Below are 18,771 nucleotides of genomic sequence, written 5' to 3' on the forward strand. Positions count from 1 at the left end.
CATTTCATTCATATTAGGGCAAACACTTACTCAGGACCACACTAAAACTATGAAGATAGATGGAGATTCAAAGGGATTTCCAAGTTGTTTTATATATATGATCTAAGGTCTTGAAGAATAGACTCTGGTGTCTATTAATTCTGTGAACTGGGAACCTCTCTCCTGATCGCTGTTCATGACTGCCAAATGACACACAACCACATCACTACAGTCCCCTGGATGGATTAATCAGCTGATGATCCTCTCTTAACCTCTGCGTTACCAGTTCAGGAGCACAACTGTCTCCTCTCAGGAAGAAAATCTGTGTCAAGGAGGGGAAAAAAAAACACCAAGAAACCTCCTGGTCTCTTTCTGGGAGGTTGCACCCTTCTTGAGCACCAGGTTGAAGCTACCACCATGCCTGAAAACCCAAAGGACCTGTTGCAGGGGATCTGTGAGAGCTACTTAAAGCTAGTCATAAATGTGCCTCGTGTCTTTGTGCCGTCACAGGGTTTTCCACTTTTCCCTCAGTAGCTGGTTCAAAACAATGCAGGAGACAGACTCATGCCTCCATAGACCTGCCCCAGAGCATCATGTGCTAGGAGCAAGGAGCCGTCTCATGGAGGTGGCTGGCTATGATGTACTGTCACTGAGATACGTACTGTTGAAAGAATAAATGCAGAGCTGATGGTGCTTTCAGATATTTAGAAGAGCCTTATCTTTGCATCCCTTTGCAGAAGAACTATGATCCAGCTGGCAAATTGGTCTTGAGAGTGTAAACTCTTTTCCTTAGTAAGGAAACAGAAACTTCCCCAAATTGAAGCACTGTAGCAACCGCAATGCAATTAAGTGAATTATGACAGAAACTCAAAGATGTTAATACAGATTATGTAATTAGACAGCTTCTGGGATAGACAATTTAAGGTTATATGGTCACGAAGGGATCTTTTTTAAGACAGTAGTAAAGGAGTCTCATTGATAGGACTGGCCTCTAAAATTAGCATTGGTCTAATTCTGCAAGCACTGAGCCAGAGGAACTGAGGGGTTTTGCAGATCCCACCCTCTGACCAAACAACGGTACCTGTCCTGGGCCACACTCTCACCTGGATTGAGGGGGATACAGTGGGAAGGAAAATGAAATCACTCAGCTCTCTCCCTCTTGCCCTCACTAAACGTGCTCCGAATATACTGAAATGACTCCAAGTCCTTCTACCACAGTGCAGACACGGTCAGCTCAGCATCTAAAGGGAGATGTGGGAACAGCTCTTTTATATAAGGCAGGAAGCTTACCAGGTGTTGGAACGTATCAGCCTACAGGCAAGAAAGTTTGCAGCAGTTTCTGCTTGTGTTTCTCTCTTTTGAAACACAACATGACAGCTAATTAAGTAAATACTTTCTGTTGACGTTTCCCAGCCTCAGAATAGTGCTAATTATTGAATATCACTGTAACACTGGCTTTGCTTAACCATAAGTATTCTATAAAAATACCTAGGCAAATAAATCACCTGTATGAACAGATGACATACGAACCATGTCAGATGACATCCAAAAGAAGTTTATTCTTCAAAGAGTGGAGATTTCTCACTCTTTTGATGATTCCCAGCCCATAGGTTCTTTACAGGCAGCAATAGCATCTATCGGCCTGACTACCATGCCATGATCTCAGAAAGTGTATTCTACCCAGAAAAGTTTGCATTGTTAGACGTCACAGATGCCTGAGATTAATAAGAAAGTGTTTGACACATGATTGATTTACCTTTTGTGAATGACCAGCTTGGGTTTTAAAACAGCAGATCACTGAGGCCAATAGACCATTTACCAGATAAAAAGATAATGTTTTAGGCTTCTTTCCAGAAATAGTCTTTCTGAACAGATTTTGGTTTTTAGCATCCGCTTTTTTCCATGAATGGGGATTATTTTTAAATACATTTGAATGGCCAGACTTTATCTGTGCCCTCAGTGTTGAGAACATAAAATATTAAACTAGCCTGATAAAAGCAGTAGCTTATTGCTCTCTCAGTTCTTTTAGCCAGCTGCTTGCATGCAACCTTAACTAAAAAGCGTGGAATAGAGATAGTAAACTAGCCACTAGAGGGAGTGCATTCACTCGAGAAAACACTGGTATAAGGAAAGGATTCGAAACTGTATGGAATTATGCTCACGCAGGTTTTCTGTGACTTCAAAACTTGGCCGTGATTAGTTCCCTTATTAAGTAGCACTTCTGCAGGCCACAGAGCAGCATGCCGCATGGCATTGTGTTTAATGCAACAATAGCTGACTGCACTGTTTCTCTTGCTTCCCACCCGCCCATTCAAACCTGATTAGCATCTGATGTAAATTGCCCTGCCTATCTGTTTAACTACGGAAAGACACTGCTGGGCATGGAAGGGCCTCGGACACTTCTAAAGCTTTTGCTGACACTTCTCAGCAGTAAACATGTGCTTGTGTTACAATCTAGGGGAGCAGGGGAATTATGACTGACTTTATTTCACTCTGCCCCAACATTTTTGTGTCTTTGATGGCTGTCAAGCTCCCACCCAACTCTTCATCTATGTGATTTTACAGAGGCAATCTGAGGATATATGCACCTCATGCATTTTGGGGCCATGGGAAACGTATACAGGAGACAACACTGAAGTCAAGAGAATAGTCTTTGCCACCCCATCTAGTACCTCTCCCCAGGTTCGGGTCTGTTCATCCGCAGATGATAATAAAAGATGAAACCCATCTGCTAGGTTTCTGTCACATGTCTGTAGAAGCATAGTTATAGAAGTACTTTTTCTTTGCAATGTCCATGAGAGGGTTTGACTAGACCAAAATAATGCACAAGAGACACTGGAGCCTGCCTAGAACAGTGCTTTGCACCATATATTCTTCCCTGAAGCCTTTCCCAGCCAGCAAAACATATCTGAAGGCCAGAGATGTGAAGCAAGAGAAACCTTGCCTAACTGTAGTGTCAAGTAGACCTGCCTATGGACAACAATAACCATTCATTGTTCATGTTAGCATGAGGAGAACCTCATGAAATCTAACAGGGACAAATGCAAAGCCCCAGACCTGGGGAGGACAAACCCCTTGGAGCGATACAGGCTGGGTACTGCCTGGCCGGGAAAAGCTCTGCCAGTAGATTGAGAAGTGATTACACCCCTTTACTCAGCACTTATTAGACCACATCGACAGTATTACATCCAGTCTGTGACTGTCAGTAAAATAAAGACATCATTTAACTGGGGGGAGTTCAGGGAAGGCCACCAAGATGGTCAGGGCAGGAGCTCTTGCCCTGTGAAGTGAAGCTGTGAGACCAGGGCTTGTTCAGCCTGGGGAAGGGACGGCCTGTGGGGACAAAAGAGCAGCCCCCAGAGCCTATAAGGAAGGTATCAAGATGTGGACCCAGGCCAATTGCAGAGGTGTAGGGTGGAGGAACAAGAGACAACAGGCATGAGTGGTAACAAGAGACATTCAGGCTGGCTACAAGGAGACAACTTTTCACCTTGAGGACAGTCAAGCAGTGGCACAGGTTGCTAGAGAGGTGGTGCTGTCTCCCTCCATGGAGGTTTAAAAGACCAGACTGAATAAGCCCCCAGGCAGCCCAATCTGACCTCAGAGGTGATCTCACTTTGAGCAGGAGGTGGGACCAGAGACCTCCTGAGGTCCCTTTTCCACCTGAATTCTTCTGTCATTTTACTGATGGCTCAGAAAAAAATCTCCCTAGGATGTTTAAAATAGAGTCTGACTATTCACGCTATTCCTCAAACTTTCACTGCCAGTTGCTTTTGAGCATGGTTACAATATACTACTCAGCTATTAGTCTTTAATCCATAAATAAAGGAGAAATGTTCATCAGCATGAAAAAATAGGCTGTCAATGCTTCTTGTCTACCATTTCCAAGTTCACGAGCCTGCCATCCAGGAAGCTATGCAGTTTAGCAGCAAACCTAAACTTTGTATTCTTTGAAATTCAAGAGTTCGTTAATACTTTCAAGTACAATTTATTATGAAATAAAATGAATTAAAGAAACTTTACTCTAATGATGCCTCCACAACATGTCACGTAATTAGTATCTCCTATTAAAGAAAGAGAGCAGCTTGGCAGAGCATACATGAGGAATGTCAAAAATTGAAGTACAGAGATATCTGTAAAAGGAAGACTTGCTTAACTCCTCTAGTACTTACAAACTGCCCATAGAAGGTGCTAACAACCTGTTGATTGGCCAGAGCAACTAAGTTTGCTGAAATTAATTCAGATTGGATGAGCATTTCAGGCATTGTAATACATTAAAGAGGTGCATACCATAGGTCACTTAACTTCCTACTTTTTATGTCTTTATTTTCAGGGTACTCTGCAATGCGTAAAACTGTATCTTCTCTTTTCTTGACCTCATACAGCTTAGGAGAAACCATCTCTGCATGAGAAAAGGAAGAGCTTAGCCCTGATTGATACATGAAAGACACTAAATATCCTTCTAGGAAATTAGTTTCATTCTGACACTTAATAAATAATTAAAAAAAACTGTAAGAATGACAAATTAACATTTGTTAAGGCCTCTAAAGAAGATGCAAATGGCTACCTAATCCCTGTAGCAGGTTGAAGAAAAAGGAGAAAAAAATGAAAGCAGTGCAATGTGCAATTAGTGCGGGTTATTAATATTGATAGAAGATGTCTAAAAAACTGACCCAATTACTTTGCAAGAGTTACAGTGTGTTGTATACTTCTTACCTTCATGACAGGTAGGCTAAATAAGATGCCTGAGGTAATAATTAGGAACCAAAGAGTCACTGAGTCCTTTTTTAACACTATACATTGAAAAAGAATATTGCACCTTTGTTTTAAAGCATCCCTAGAAGGACATCCAAGGTTTTTCCTACTCTTGCTGAAGCTTTTACACCAAATTAAAAAATTATTTTACTGCATTCAGTGACTGATATAGAACTACATTAAAACCTAAACATTGACCTGATCTTAGACAGACATTTTCCCCTTTCACTCTTCCCTGCTTTTCCCACTGGGACTCCTCAGCTGCTGCTGAACAGGACTATTTGCCACAAACAAATCCCCTGAAGTTAAGAAGATTATTTATGGAACAAGGTTCTGCCAAACATGACTAAAAAAATCCAGAATCTGCCCCTCAGCATACAAAATAATAAAAAATTACACATATACTTAATGTAAGCAAATGAGCATTGAAAGCAAAGCTGAGCATGTCTAAGTCTTTATGCAACTGGAATCCTGGCAAAATAAAAAAGGAGCAGCTTCTAGTTGCTTCAGCAAGCTGGATTGGTGCTAAAGGACTGTCCAGTGATATATTCCTCCCTGGAAGAGTTTTCCTTTGATACTTTTTCTGCCAGGAAACTGGTTATTGCATGGAAGGTGACAGATAGGAGCCTTCGATTCTTGATCTGCCTGCAAGTGCTCTCTGCACACAGGGAGCAAGTCAGTCACAGCTCTCTGCAAAAGGAGGAGAAAAATAAGGTCCTGCCATTGCTCTTAAGGCAAAGAAAGCAATGGCAGGTAGACTAATGAGATTCTGCAGATGATGAAAAGGAGGGTTTTCCATGTCTCTCAGGTACTTTATATCCTCATTACCATGTTATCAAAGTGCCTTGCAATTCTAACACATATTTTTCCTCCCTTCTGTAGCACAAAGACCTCTAGCATCATTTTACAGATGCTGCTGGTTAAGCATCAGGGAAACTATTGGCACATCCACAGCCTGATGGTGGACTGATCCGCCAGGGTGCAGAGCAGAGATCCCCAGAGGCATGTCCCTGGGAGGCGCAGGTCTGCACAATACAAGTGTGACCCCACAGGGATGTGCTCAAGCCAGGAAGCTGTTCTTCAGGGCTCCACACTGCAAACCCAGACCTCCCCCATCCCACCCAGAGCCACATTTGTCATCTGCAGTGTGATTCTCTGCACATCCAGCTGTGACCTGGCAATGAAGAAGCAGTGCTTCTGCCTGTGCCCTGAGGAACTCACTGGCATCCATCAGGGTAAGCCTGGGGAAGGACAGAGATACACTGACATTTCCCCTCACATCCCAGTCAACACCTCGACTTCCCCTTGTCTCTAAAACTCTATCACACCTGATATTTACATGGAACTTACTTGTTATTCAAAGGTTTCAAACAAATTTTACAAGCCGCAGTTAAAGTACCAACAGATGTATAGCTACTGACATTGAAACCTGGTCAGTGTACCAGAAGAACCTGACCTGTGTAGGAGAAAAAAAGGCTAACAGATTTCTGTTAGCCTGTCCACTTGCACACCCTGACAGATTACGTCTTCCACTCATAAAGGCTCTTCTGGCTTCTACCACCCTTGTGACAATGCTGGAATAGGGTTCACTGATGGGTTAGGGGAGAAAAACGTAAGATATCCAAAAAAGGTTTAAATCTACTGAACACAGTAAATTCAAAGCAGAAAGAAAAGCCATACTCCACCAATATATTTCATTTTTCTTACTGCTACTAGAATTTTCCTTATATTTTTGACTCACATGACATGGTTTAGCATGATATAATTTATCAACAAATTACACATCCTATTGTGTTACATTTGTCTGTTGTAAAAAAATAGGTACCTTTTGGAATAAGCTGACAACAATTTAGGCACAATAACCCAAACTGCCTGTGGAAGGCTGTAAGACTATTTTACCCTTCACGATCAACTTTGTCTACTGTTTTTAAGATGGACAGCAAAGACAAAGCACAAACTATTAAACCCTGCCAAACCAAGTGATGAAGGCCACCCCTTGGCTAGTTATTGCTAGCGCAGGTGAAGTCCAAAGTGCTGGTAGACCAAAGAGCTCACAGGTGATATTTTGTACTGTGCCTCTTAAGAAGTATCTACATGGTCTTTTACAAGCCTGTTCTGCGTGTGCTCCAAGCTGAGCAGAAACCTCATTAGGACTCTAGTTCACGCTCAATGCTAACCAATCCTGCTCATATAACTCCTGATTTGCCTGGCATGTGGGTAAAGTGACCTTGCCCTGCTTGCAAAATACTGTGTGGTGTGCCCTTGAAGAGAGAGCGCCACATTCCCAGCCTCAGGGAGATTACTGTTGCTCATTTGAAAGCAAAGCAAAAGAAAATTGCTTTGTACCTTTCCAAACTACAGCAGCTTTGGGAATTGAAAAGGAGGCTCCTGGCCACAAATGGATGCCCTCTTACAGAATGCAGGAAGGCTGAAAAACTCCTTTTTTCCCCAGTTGTTAAAGGTTGCCCACCCCAGCATAATCTGCTAAACCTGGGCTTGCAATCCTGTCCTCAAGAACCAGATACACTTGTTTACTGCTCTGCATGAGCAAAGCAGTTTCCATGTACTCAGGATGTGGGGCTACTGTTCAGACCAATTTGAGCTGTCCATTCCTTCCATGGATAGCAGTGAAACCGTAAGTGTTAGGGAAGATTTATTACCCAACTGTATTGACGTTCACCAGACTCTCAAGGTTTTCTGTTTTTGTGTTATCTCCCATAGTCCCTGTAAACATTTCATCATCTATGCAAAAACCATAAAGCAGACGTGATTCCAGCAATGGATCCACTAAGTTAATGTTGACGTGCTATTTGTACCCGTTGAAGATGAATGTGACAGTAAAAGAAACAGAAAAATACCAATAGGATACAACTAACATTATGGAATATGAAGGGATATAAGTGAGAAGGAGCCAGGAGATATTTCCCTTGACTTCAGTGCAGCTATGCCAGAGCACCACTGCTGAAGATTTGGCCTGCAGCAGTCTGGATAAATAGCTTGCCTCTGGATCAGAGCAGCAACAGTGAGGCATCAAAAAGGCAACAAATCTTGGAGAATGGTGGTGTGGATGTGCTGCTGGGCTCTAATATAATCAGCTTTTATGGAGAGCTTTCCCTTGCTTGCTCTTAAGGCCTAATTGCAAGGCATCATCTAGCCAAACAGTGTATGGAAGTAGCACGTAATGATTGCCTGCAGGAACTTCAGGTAGTGCAGCACACAAGATGAGGAGCTATTCTTACATTGCTTATTACCCAGGAGCTGATTCAAGGAGTAGTTACAGTTGAGCCATTAAGCCACTGGTCACCCTAATATATCTCAATTCAAATTCATTATAGGAGTGATTTTACCAAATGTTAGCAGTGACGCTGAACTGTGGGAAGAGGATTGAATTTTGAATGAGGAAGAAAATGACTAAAAAAGCCTCTCAGGGGGAAAAAACGCTTTAAGAAATTAAAATCTTTAGCCTCTACACAGTTGTTATGCAACCCTGCTGAACCAGCGTAACAGGAGGCATGCCTATGCCTAAAGAAAAATTATTAATAACTATCAAGACACATGAGCCACTATAAAGGTCTATAAAGTCACAGTTTTGGGGGAAACAGAAATCCAGCCCAAATGTACCCTTCAGACAGGATACCTGGCCAAATCTAAAGCTAGCATCAGCTGACAGAGCACCAGAAAGTCATCCAGCTTCTGGGCAGAAAGCACGCCAGCTCCAGCAGGAAAAAGTTCCCAAGGCTCATCACGGCCAATATTCACACTTTCACATCCTACTACAAACTCTGGCTTTCATCGCTGACAGACCACAGCTGTCGTAGGGAGCATTCTCCAATGTGTGTAAGAGAAGGTGACATTTCTGCCGTGTATGAAGGTGACAGCACCAAAGTTAAGCCTTGCGTCTGTAAATAGCTGTTTCATCCCTTTTCTTCTTCTTTGTCTCCAACTGATCTGTTGGAGGGCAATGTGGCACATTTCTGGCAGCAGGACAAGGCAGAGGAGTAAACACTGCTTGCTCCCACTTAGTCTTCAGATCTCATGATGAGATTAGAGCGCCAGATTCATTTAAAAAAAATTCAAACATTTATCAGATACAAAACCCTGAATCCACTCCATTCTGCAAAAAGCTTGACACAATAGATCCCACAGTCCCAACAGTACTTGGCTTCTCAGCTCAGTGTAATTCTGAAGCCAGATGCCACCTTCAAAGGGAACCTTTGGCACAGGGGCAGGCCTGATGTAGAGGAATGTCCAGCATTCAGCTTTCCTTCCATACATGTTTAAATACTTCTTCCCAGGAAGAGGATAGGGAGAGACTTGTAGAGGATATCTAGCTCCAGAGACTTCATTAGAACAGGCAGAGGGGGAAATGGTCACTCTGGGCCACATCCATGGACCCTCTAGTACTAAGGATATCCCTGAGGAAGCACCTCTATTACTGACTGCCCTATGAGGATGGTGACAGTGACTGCTCTGTGCTGAGAGAAATCAGAGAGGCAGTGAGTGCAAATAATACAATTGCACTGGTTAACCTCAGCTCCAGATGAGCAGTAACCTATTACAAAAACCACACGGCAGTCACCCAGGAGGGCTAAGAGAACTCGGGAGTCAAGAAGTTGAGTTACTAATGGCAAAATATAAGTGTATTAACCACTTAAAACATCCTCCAATCTAAAGAATGGGTGTAATGTCAACCCTTAAGAAAAGGCGCCAGGGAGATCTGGGGAATTGCAGGCCTGTAATCGTGATGGCAACACTGGGCATATTAGCAGAAACTGTAATAAAGGATGCAGCTACAGAGCATGTAAAAATGCCAGAGCTGTGAGGAACTGCAAGGGAAATCCTGCCTTACAGATCCTTGCAAAAAAGGGGGATCCAGTTGTATAGTCTATTTGTATTTCCAAAAGTCTTTTGGTAAAGTCCTTTATCAAAGGGTTTTAAGGAAGTCAAATAGCTGTGGGAGAAACAGGACAATTCTGACCTGGATAAAAAACTAGCTACAACACAGGGGTCAAAGTGAAGAGGCTTGAAAAAAGAGTTGACTTTTAGAAGAATTTGGTACAAGTCTACAAAAAAAGGAGTGGCATGGAAGTGATGGATGGGAATCAACTTTTTTACCATCTCTTTTATTCCAAGAACTAAGGGGCATCAAACGAAGCCAGGAGAGCTGTTTTTTAACACAATAGATAACAGACCTGTGTAATTCCTTCTTAAAGCATATTGTGGGTGCAAAAGTGGACACTGATTGAAGGAAAGATTGGGTGATTACCTGGAAGAGGCAATTTAGGTTTGCTAAATGGATAAGGATTGAGATGTAGGAAATCCCCAGAGTTGTATGAAGTTGGAGATAGAGAGAATATTAGGGGAAGGTATGATGTAAAGTTTGCCTGCTCTTCCTGTTCTTTAGGTGCCCATTTATGACCACTCCTGGATACAGAATGGTGGATCCTTGATATGAACATTGTCACCAGTTTCAGGCATATGAGACCCTAAAATGGCCAATCCTAACTTAAAGAGAACTAGCTTTCTACAATAGCTGAGAACCTTCTGCTATATAAAATGGAATACTTTATTTACGTTAATCTCTTACGTTTTCTCCCTGACATACTCATTGTCTAATATAGAAGTTATGGCACTGAAATATGCCAGTACTGATAATTCTAGAAATGGGAGAAACTTTCTAGTAGTTAGCTCTTGAGTCATATATCCCTACTGCCTCCAGATTCATGTAAGGACAGTGGTTCATTACTAAGAGCTGAAGTCATTGCTTGCCAAGTACATGTCTAATTTTATGCATTTGAATTGTTTCATACATATCAAAATGACAACTCTTGCTTAAACTTGGATACTTGATTGAGAGTATTCCTTGGTTAGGGGCTTCTACTGACAAGGGACATTAAAGTATTTTTTTTTTTCCTCCTTCTTTGTTAAGCTAATCTACTTTTGAGCACCTACAGCTGAAAGACCACCTCTGGTCTCTTGGTGCATGGAGTAAACACGGGAAAAAAGATGTTTCTCTGACCATTCACTTCAAGTTTGCTTGCAGAAGAAGGAAGCAAGACCACCTGAACTAAGATGTGGAACAACTACAGCCCTGCCTTAAGGAATATTACTAACAAATTATCACAAGCATAGAAATCTTCAGAGCAAATTCCAGCTATGAAATACATCATTATATGTGCCCCCTGCCCTACATTCTCTTACAGAAATACAGTACCACAGGACATGGCCTGCTCTTTTGATGGTTTCTTTTTTTTTCAGACTAGTAAAGAAATTAATTTGCAAATTGTCTTTGCTTTGGAGGCTTCAACAAATTTCTCTGTTCAGTGAGATAACGATATAAAATGTAAAAAGTATGATTTTATTTTTTTTTTGGCAGAACTAGTTTGTCCTAAAATCTATATACAGTCATGAAAAGGAGAGATGTTTTTAGGAACAGCAGAATTCCCTGAAAGAAAAGGGCTTCGCAAGTAAAAAGTTCAGAGACAAATGCCTTGATTCAGACTTCTGATGTATTTAACTTTATGTTTTTTACCCTTTGATAATGGTTCACTGAATTTTAGTTATTCTGCAAAATAATATACTGATAGCAGTCTGTATAAAACAGTATATGAACTACTACATTTCCTTATAGAGATCTGCAATAGCCCCTGGGTCCTGCTATGGACCATTTGCAAAGCCTAAACAGGGACCAACTACTGTGTTAGACTATGGATTTCTGTTCATTAATATCTACTCTGGGGTGTTTTTTGTTTTATTTTGTTTTAGCCTAATTTACTTAGTCCATTGGGTCTGTGAGGTATCTTGTCAATAAATGATGATGGTATTTTGCGTATGTGGCACTCCTTGCCTTTGTGTCTAACAACTGTATCAGTAGAACACTATCTGGCCACAGTCTCTGGGAAACTCTGTAAAAAACAAGTTTGCATCTAAAATCATACCCTTTCTAAGGGTGCTTCAGTTTCTAGAAGACTCTTTTGACGTGGATACATCAAGGTCTTACTAATGAGATAGTTTTGCTCCCTAATACCAAGGTGCTCAAAACCTGCCACAGGGCATAAGAAATTACAGTACAGCTGCACATCCTCCTAAGGGTACTGCATTAAATTGTGTTGCATAGGATTACACTTATTTTTCCTAGGACTATAATATCCAGTGCCACAAGCTGGCTCATTTACATGAAAGCATGCCAGATACCACAAGCGACGTCACTGCTGGTGGGAGATATCAGCAAAAAGCTGGTACAGACTAAACAGCACATTGGTTGGTGAGCATCTGTCTAGTCTTCAATTATGTTTTATGGTCTTGTAAGGAGACAGGACTCGAAGAGACCTTTGAATGGAGGAGAGATATGTCTTCCCTGGGGAAAATCTTCAGGAGAGGAGGCTATGACCATGCAGGGTCTGGCAGCAGCAACAGAGAAGCAGCACAGCCCAGGGCTGGAGGCCTGCAGCACATGCAGAGGCTGAAGCAGGAGATGCAAAGCAACCAGTCCAGCTCCAGAGGGGACAGAAGAGGCTGGGCAGAGTTTGCTGCCATTTATAATGTGACAGAAACCAAACCTAGAAATACAGATCAATTGGTCAGGGCATAGGGCATGGAAGAACTGTTTATAAAACTTTTAAAATTTCTATCTTATTTACTTTGATGTTTCTCTATTAAAAAATCATAGTTTAATTTCTAACAAGATCTGCCTTTTACATCTTCAAGGTTTTTTTGTTTCCGTCTCCTTTGAGGCCCTCTCGCTACCCCAGATGCTCAAAGCCCTGTCCAGCTGAGGTTCCCATCTCCCAGAGGCTGCAGGATCTCTGTTTCTGAATGTAGTACACTGATGTGTGCACAGCCTCTGGCTTTGTCACCTCTCCATCATCTGCTTATGGAAAGTCTGGAGCTAAGCAGCACAAAAAGGACCAAACCTCCATGTTGCCAGCTCCATTTTGGGGCATTTTACTCCTGAGCTTTGCATACTCAACATTTTTGCACCAATGTGGTGCCCCTGCAGAGCTGCCTTAACCATCTGTCAGCTTATGGAGTTGGTCTGAACATGAATCAAAACACAGTTTCTGCATGCTGAAGACAGGGCTTGTTGGACAATCACATAATGAGGGAACGTGATCAAAAATCTGAACACATTTGATAGAGAGGTAGAAAGAAAAGGAAAGATGGTGGCAAAGAGTTAATGTTCAGACACCTCAAATACATCATTGGGGTTAGCATTTTCTAATGAATTTGGTGGTTCTATTTAGCAGTTGAAATGTTGTTTGCTGCTTGGCATTTCAGTGCTTACATAATTTACAGTCTATTATTCAATAATATATTGAAGCAGGTTGTTGTCTTTGGCACCATCAAAGCTGTCTGCTAATTCACTGCTTGACCTTCTCTGCATGCATGTAAAATGGAGACAAAGTGGTGCAGGGCATGCTGCGGTGGTTCCAAAAAAGGCTTAGTGTTCAGAGAGTTTAATTTGTCTGAACCTCACCACCAAACGATATTTTTACTTACGTATGTTTGGAAAAAGTAACAAACAGGTGGTAAAGCAATATTTTAAAAGACTGACACATTTCTGTTCCATTTGGCTTCTCAGCCAAGTGTCGTTTTATAACCTAGGTAGTGAAAGTGTCCTGGCATTAGGGTGTAACTGGACACATCATGCTTTGTGAGTCACCAGTGCAGCCAAAGGTGGCCTGTCCTGTTCATCCCTGGGAACAATAGGCGATATGCTAATATCCACCAAACGTATGGGAAGCAGGACTCAGCTTGTACATTTACAAAAGTGTTTCACTTACTGGATACTGAACATAAACAGTTTGCATCTAATTTTCAGAGAAGTTAAAAATGTGAGATGAAAGGAAGCCACAGATGATCCAGAATGCACCAAAGCACAATGAAAAACAGCCAGAAATATCAATTCTGGAGAACATTTTGCTTCATGCATTCCTTGTAATGGAGAAAACAGAAAGTGTTGCTAGAATGTGACAAATGGAAGAAAGCTGTAAGGCTGTCCATTGATGGGGGCTCCCCTGTAGAGGCAAGCTGCTCAGCATACCTTGCAGTAAGTAGGCAGGGGACAATTCTTTTGTGCCACAAAGTCACAGTTCTTCAAACAAGAAGAATCGATTTTTAAGCACCAGCAGATTCCCTTTGACTTCAGTTTGGACTGCAAGACTACAGACTCTATCTATACCTACATTAGTGTGCTGGTGCAGGCTCACACAAGGGAGCATACGGAAGTTTGCATGAGGTGACAGAGCTGTCGCCCATCCCTCCCAGGCTTTACTGGACAGCTCACACTACACCTGCTGCTGTTCCACTGCCCCAAATCAAAAGCACATTCCAATATTTCTTTTCCTTTTTCATTTCAATTTTGTGTCTAACCTGGTAGAAAAGTAAGTAGAGCAATATACTGAGAGAGGCAAGGAAAATTTAAATAACTTGTTAGTGCCAAAGACATTGAAAGGGTTATTTAATCAGAGATGCCTGGTAGGGGCATAAGATGGAGAATGCTACATTGTGGCAGGGTTTTCTTGATGCTTTTTTCCCCCAAGTGTGACTCTTCTTTTCCCCCGTGAGTCACTTTTATGTTGTAGAGAAACAGTTGTGAGCCAAAAATACATGTTAACTGGAATTGATCAAGGACAAAATGAATAATTTACTTTCTGAAGAAGAGATCATCTATATTGCTACAGACTTTTTAGTGAAGACTTTTTTTTCCCTAATGTTACAGCCATCCTGTTTCAGCTGCATTTACATGTAGCAAGAATTCCGCTTTGTTTCTAAACTGGCACATCCCAGCAGAATTCCCCACCTTTTTATTGTTTCAGTGCTTCTGATCTTAAAGAGCATGAATTATTCACAAAGAATTCCATACGTCTTCAAAACATTTCTGTTAAATAAAACGGCATATTTAATTTTTTCCCCCCATTGATTATCCACAATGAGGAATAATGATTTATATTGTCGAAGGTGATGAATCCCAAGCAGCTCTTTACATATGGCTACACCCAACCCCCTGTTTTTTGTTCCCAGGTCTGACAATTTGTGCTACTTTGACACAACAATTTATATTTTTATAGATTGCTATATTACATCTATTTCTGTGATAGGAGTATCAAACTTTTTTAATAGTCAAAACAAAAAAAACCCAGAATAAGAGGTTGAATAAGATATAAGAATTCTCCAGGCAATGAAAAGTTGCAAATAACTAAACACAGGCAACTTAACTGAACACAAAAGATATGTAAGTATAGTAAAAAAGTCAACGTGAACTCTGCCACTCTTGTTGACCCTCTTTTAAAGTCCTCATTTTAAGATATACCTAAACTCTACAACTAGAATAAAAAAATGCATATGCGTTATAACAATTCACCATTTAGTTAAAATAAAAAAGTTTGAAGTTCTTGTATTTGATTTCTATTAACAGTACTCAAGCCATCATACTGTGTTTTTGTTTCTCCCTTTCCCCACTGGTTGTCTTAGGTTTCAGAGTAAGACGCAGAATAATATATCTATCACAGACCTTCTGTGTAACCTCCCATACCCATGTGTATCTTAATGTCTTAAAACAGAGAGAAAAGTACTCCTCATTTACAGGATTAGTGCAAAAGCCATTTTTGTTTGTGTGGCACTCATTTATTGAGGCCCTGAGATCAGTCAATATTGCATTACATACATAACATAAATATTATAGTTGAGTATTAACTGCTTCTTTGAAACTTGTGGCTTAAAATTTCAATGCATCAAAGTTCTTCAAACATTTTTGGGCTTGTGGATCTCACAAGCTTTGTTATATTCTCTGTTACATCAAAAGTGCATTTTAGAAATACTGTTTGAAATTTGAAGCTGAGGAGAGCAGTACTGATGGGCACAAAACCAAATGAGCAGTCTTCATTTTTTGCATAACCTGTGCATACAACAAAATGTCTTCGTGGGGCAAGCTTAGTCCCTGAGTTCTGTCAAGCTCCAATCCCACCTGAAAAACATGTTCCCTCCTCAGTCTGGGCAGACTTTTTTCAGTCTGGGAACATTTTATACAAAGCTGGAGGGGCTAGTATTGAAACTTTGCTGCTCTAGTAGCTAAAGAATAACACCACCTAATCCAACCCACTTACAATAGGTAAGGCAGACAATGATGTCTAGGAATCACCTTACAGAGGAGATCTAGTACACGGTGGGTATACATGTCTGGGACTGGGTCACTGAAGGTCTGCAGCAGCTCTAGGGACTGAACCCTGGCTTCCTATATCTCAGTCCAGCATCCAGTCTCCCTCTCACCAAACAGATTCTTAAATCCCCTTCCTGTTAAAAGGGTGGGGTTTTTTTCAGTGGGTCAGAAAAGGGAGGGAAAATTTTTCCAGAATAGAAAAATTATACATGACAGTCATACAACTCTAGGAGCACACTTGCACTGATGTGAGATTCATCAGGATGACTGCCTGTCTGGCATAGACTTAGGCTGTTTTCCGGGTGCATAGTTAACAGCCTTTCTTAGAAAGAGTAAGCATGCTGCTTGCAAAAGTACTAAATACTCATGGAAAATAGAGCTTAAACTACTGTCCCTGCCCTAGAGGTATTATTCCTATTAAGATCTGAAGTGTATAAAATGCAAAAGGAGGAAGAATTTGAGGGAAAAACCATGACATCAACCTATATATCGCAGGTGGAGCCGATGCTACATTTACAGTATCTCTGAAGTAATCTGCTAAATAAAGAGCAACTTAGATTTACCAGCATGAAACCCTCTTGTTTTATGAGCCAACATGTGGTATGTGAAATGTGGTGGAGGCAGTCTAGTGAAATACACAGCAAGGAAGAGAAGATGATTAGCATAGAGTGACTCAGACCATTGGCCATGCTGGATTTCTACTAAAGATCTGGCACAAACTTCAGGTAGAACAAAGTCTGTAGACAGAACTAGCACTGGCTGCTAAAAGATAAAGAACTTAAAGAGAGGGTTTAGCCACCTCACTGGGAAGGAAAAAAGGAAAAGATAAACACCGCTGCCAAAACCAATAACTGAAAGACCAGACTTCTGATAGAAGCATTGAATAAGCATGTGATCCCAAAAAACTAAGCCAGAAGAGTCCTACCATGTCCTTGCACTAAAATAAGTAGCAGGCATTTTATACGTCAGAAGTGAAAACTTCCTCATCTACCTGTAGTTTTGGAGATGACTCCCTACCAACCTAGGGTCCCAGCTACAGGAGAGTTTGCTGAGAGAGAAACACTTTCCCTCCAGGAAGGCACCCCCAAATACTGCCACACCACTTGGGCCATCCAAGAGATTAGAGAAAAGAGCAAAACCACAGTCTGGGGGAAAAATACCCACAAAAACAACCCACACAAAGAATATATTTAAGCTAAAGACAATCATGAAGAATGAGAGCGGGAGAGGTGCAAGGAGGATGTGAAATAGAACCATCTGTAATCCCCAATGCTGCAGCTATTTCAGGAAGAAAGGAGTAAGCAGTGCATACACAGACCAAGGATGTAGAGGACCTCAGTTCAGGGGATGATGTCTGTAGTGCAATTTCAGTAAAAGCAAGGACTCTCAAAGCATATGCACAGCCGAAGCCAGTCACCTATCATTCAGCTGCCATATTTGCAGCTATACTATTAAATGGATGACTGTTTTCATTCTAGCTGGATTGTGGTGCCAGATGCAATATCATTAAAACAACAATGATAAGCAGCAATCTTAGACTGGGTGAGTGTGGCCAACTGCAGGTGATAGAAAATAAGTCTTTTGAGGCCAGCTGGCAAGAACAGGTTGTGGCTAAAAGCTGCACAGAATAAAATATGATCTTGTTTAGAGGTTACATTAGCTTACAGAAGTATTGTATAAAGCAAGCAGCTTGCTACAGAGGTGTCAATGACTGGGAGACACTGTGTGCAGGGGTCAAGTCTGGTCCAAATAGCTACTTAAAACAATGGCAAAAGGTAAACTACAATGGGACTGGTCTGTATGAGGCAGCTATAGACTCTGGGCAGAGGTGGAGGCTTTAGGACTCTAGTCTCCCTTAACTAAATATTTAAATGAATGATACCAGTGTCAAGAAAACATGGAAACTTTAGCTTGGATATAGGAATTACTGCAAAAGGATGAGAGCAATCCAGAGGACCAACAAGACACTACCAAAGGACTAGGCAGAGTCCCAACCCACCTACTGTATGGAAGTACCTACTGCCATCACAGACTTAAGAGACACTGTGCCAAAAACCCCAGTGTTCATAATGTAGCCTAGGAACTAGTACTCTTCATGTCAGCAGTTAGGCAAAGGCAGGGAGCAACTGCCCCAAGATTTCTATGGGGAAAAAGACCTAGCACAGTAAGGAGAGTGTTACAACTGCTTGCTGCAGAAGAGTATCTTGAAGGCACCAGGAAAGGCATAAAAGCCATTCCTAGGCTGACTTACTACAGTTGTGGCACCTTTACAAACAGATTTCATCACAAACAACCCATTTAGTTTTACAAGGCTACAGACCATTTGACACCTAAATAGCGTGGGAGTGCTCACTGCTGATACTGCACATCCATCTTGCATGAAGGCAGCATCATTTTGCAGCGTAACTTTCCCTGGAACTAAATCCCCTTTACAATGGAAGAAGATGTAATCTTAGTGGGATTCCTAAGATTTAAAAGTTTTATTGTTATGTTTATTGACAGTACATTATAAAGTGTCTTCTAGCATTCATTGGCTTTTTTACTACCTCACTTCTACACTATAATTGCAGAAATTTTTGTTCTTTTTCATTTTATTTATATTCAGATTTATTTGTTAGTTGATTAATAACCACATACACTGACTGCATACATTAGAAACAAACTTCAGGCCTTTCACAGAATGATTAAGGAAACCATTAATTAAATCACAAATGAATGTAGGATCTAGTATGGAGTCAGAGAAGGAGGATGGTGAAAGTACTTCACTGATTTACTTAAATTGTTAAAAAGGCTGCAAAACTCAAAAATGATCATAAAATCATAGAATCACAGAATCATTAAAGTTGGAAAAGACCTCTAGGACCATCAAGTTCAACTGT

The sequence above is a fragment of the Phalacrocorax carbo genome, chromosome 3 (genome assembly GCF_963921805.1).
Source record: "Phalacrocorax carbo chromosome 3, bPhaCar2.1, whole genome shotgun sequence".
Taxonomy (NCBI): domain Eukaryota; kingdom Metazoa; phylum Chordata; class Aves; order Suliformes; family Phalacrocoracidae; genus Phalacrocorax; species Phalacrocorax carbo.